The sequence below is a fragment of the Charadrius vociferus genome, unplaced genomic scaffold (genome assembly GCF_000708025.1).
Source record: "Charadrius vociferus isolate BGI_N301 unplaced genomic scaffold, ASM70802v2 scaffold433, whole genome shotgun sequence".
In the NCBI taxonomy this organism is placed as follows: Eukaryota; Metazoa; Chordata; class Aves; order Charadriiformes; family Charadriidae; genus Charadrius; species Charadrius vociferus.
In genome coordinates this window covers 1,874,035-1,877,297 of record NW_009647846.1, presented here as the reverse complement: position 1 = coordinate 1,877,297, position 3,263 = coordinate 1,874,035, and the positions used below count along the sequence as shown (strand labels likewise).

Genomic DNA, 3,263 nt, shown 5'->3' with positions numbered 1-3,263 from the left:
ATGCCGGCGGTTGCGAAGCACTGAGCAGGATGATAATGGTGTGTACCTGCCAAAGCAAACCTCTCCTCTTGAAGGGCTTTGGTCATTTTTTTTTTTCCCCCCCCTGCTGAATGCTGAACAAGTAGAGGCAAGCTCATCAGATAAAAAGCGCATTTACTGAGATAAGGTAATAGCAGAACTCCAGCACAGAGCCTCTGCTATCACCTCGGAGAGTCCTGGTCCGCTCCACCTCGGGAGGAATCTGAGGTCAGGAGGTATTACGTGAGAGCACAGAGATTTTGGTGCGGGCGATGGAGACAGGCCTTTTAAGGCTCACCCCAGCTGAAGGTGCGTGTTGTTACCAGGAGGAATCCTAAGGGAAGTCAGGGCCTCGCAGAAATCTGCTAGCTGCACACAGAAGGTTTGTAAAAACCAAAAAACAAAACCTCTTTACAAGGTCCCAGCTGCATCTCCAGCGTAAACAACGCAGCACCGGGTCAGCGACACAGAGCTCCCCAAAAGCAGATGCTTCGTTTGTCCCACTCGGTCTGACCCTCTCGGTATTTCGTGTCTGAGCCTCTGAACCTGGTGTTTATGGCCATGATCCGGTCACCGATGTTGAGGGTCTGCAGTGATGCTGCAGACCCAGCCCACCGCAGAGGAGAGGACTTAGGGACTGAAAAGGAAGCACTGGGTTTAAATGGGGGCAGGATCACAGCTCCGGGCCACGGACTTCTCCAAGCAGAGGTTGTCTTCTATACAGGTGCTGAACAAATTCAGCAATAACCATCAGAAAAGATGAAACTGATGTGTTTGTCCCTTCCCTGCAGTTCAGGGGAAAGTAAGCAGCCTAAATAACGGCGACTGAATCAGAGGGGTCATTCTCTCTCTGCCCTGAAGAGCCAAGCTGTTATTTTCCAAACAAAGGGGGGAAAAATACAATTTTTAATCCCTTCCATCACTGACCCTCCATCCGAGGCAACAGGAATAATTAGAGCTTGCTGCAGCTGATTGCTTGTGAAAAATGAGGTTTGGGGCCAACCTGCTCTGCATTTTAAGTTCAGACTCCAAGTGTACGTGGACAGTTTCATGCCCATGAATTGGCTGACTCCTGCATGCTCTTTCAGATATTCGGTACATTCCTGCAGTGGGTGGTGAGCTACAAATCAGGGTCAGAGGTAATCCCCAATTATTTAGCCCTTTTACTGTTCTCGTGCTTGCCAAACAATTCTCCATATCAGGATTTACTCATGACCTTAAGGGACGTTGCCAAGGATTTAGGAGTCCCCCTAAAAAGAGGATCCAAATGAAGTTATTACATTCTTGGGCATCGAGTTAGATTGCTGGAGAGTTGAATTACATTTTCCTGGGGATCAGTTTTCACAAGCTAGGGCTGATGCAATCATCAATTTGCCTTCTTGATTTTGTTTGCCGAATTATTTCTACGTGGAGGGTTCCTTTGCGACAAATGATTGAGGCGGTAGCAAAATGTTTAAAAAAGCTTAATTTTTCTAAAGCCGTCTGGCGAGCAGCAGGTCTCCCGAGCGCTCGTTTCAGAAGGGCCGCGAGTCACAGGACAGCGGCAGCTCGTGTCCAAGGGGGATTTGCAGTTATTTACAGAGGCAGTAAAAGGGGAGGGTTTGGGGGTCGGTCTGACGGGTGCTGAGGGCGGGCTGGGGGTTGCCGAGCCCCAGGACCTGCCCCTTCCCCACCGCTGTCCCCTTCCGACCGCGGCGATTTGGGGGGAAACGTTCCGAAAATCCCTGGCAGCGACGTCTGATCGGAGCCTATGTGGGCAGCGCTGGGAGTTAACAGATGGGTTGTGGATTCAAGCTTACGATAAGGTTACTGAGGGTGGTTTTGTTTTAAAATGTCTCTTACTTAATATATCCATGAAGGCCAGGCATGTGCCTGTGGCCTGTAATCAAATCGCTGACTCTCCCTCTCTCTCATTTCCAGCAATCTCGTTTCAGGTTTCTGGCACCGGAGGTGAAAGAACAGCCATGCCCCGGCTGGACGCGGGGGTTACGGCGTGCCGGAGGCGCTGCCTGCACACAGGTAGCCCTCAGCATCTGACGGGCGCCCTCGAGGCCTCCATAATTAATACCCATTACTTTTTGCAGAAGGAAGAGTTTCTGTGGGAGCCAAACCATCTCTAAGAGAGCGGGGAGAGCAGGGGGAGCGGGGTGCGCTCCTCGCCCGGCCTGTGCTCAGTAAACGTGGCTGCTCTTCTTCCCAGCCAGGCGGATCTCCAGCCTCTGGGATGGCCGCGAAGGTCCTCGGTGGGCAGCGGGGTGCCGTCAGCCACGCGGGACGGTACCTCCATCCAACGCCCACCGCCTCGCTGCAGCCTGAGGGCTGCGGTACTGCAGCATCTCGGTCAACGTAGGATGTATCGAGCCCGGAGCGCTCAGGATCAGCAGCTCCCGGGAGAGCTGCGCGTCTGATTCCCCAAGCACGCTGTCTCGGGCACGTGTGGGAGACCCCGCACCCCTCAGCCGAAGGCAGGATCCCAAAAGGGGCACTGTGGGACTTAACAGGAACGGTTTGTCGCCCACCGGGGTTCTGCCCCGTCCTTCTGGTAGCCTGGAGGTAGTTGCAAAAGGTTGAATTTAGTGTGAAGTCTGGTGGTTTCAGCTGCGTGCGCCTGTGACTCACTATCTCAATAGCACAGCTGGCCGCGCTCACGGCTGCGATGAAAGGAATCGTCCGCAAGTTAGAATAAGTCGAGATTTATTATTGCCCATACGTGCACCCATCGCTGCTTAATTACATGGGTTGAGGCTACCATGGAGTCTGCTTGGACAAAACACTGGGAGAGCCGAGCGAGAGCTGCTGTCTCTGGGGAGTGCCGGGCAAGCGAAGGGCCCCCCCGCGGGCGCTGCCCCGGATCGCTGCCGGGCACGTGAGAGCTGCGGGTACGACGCTGGCACCGCTCAGCGAAACTTGCCCGAGGACTATTCAAATGAAAGCCATTCCCCTCTTTGAGCGGAGATGTTTGCCAGCACCCAGCGTAGCAGTGGGAGGAATACGTAGGTGGAAACTATTTGGAAGTGGCAAAAACTTGTGGACGTTACAATTCCTAATAAGAGACTTTAGCCCACTTTGATACTCAGTTTAATAAAACGCGCCGGCTTCCCGGTCGGTGGTGACATCCTGCCCTGCCTCGCGCCGCCAGCCAAACCCAGGCAGCCAAGGAGCTCACGCTGCGTAACCAGTTCCCCGCCGGCTGGTTGCACCATCTCGGGAGAAAGACCTCCGGGCGGGCGCAGCCACCCGCCCCC

General features: G+C 54.1%; 1 protein-coding gene across 1 annotated transcript in view; it reads right to left on the bottom strand.

The window, feature by feature from the left end:
* The window catches only part of BHLHE40 (basic helix-loop-helix family, member e40), a 7,934-nt gene that overhangs the window by 3,917 nt on the left and 754 nt on the right, over positions 1 to 3,263 (bottom strand). The gene's annotated exons all lie outside the window — the stretch shown is intronic.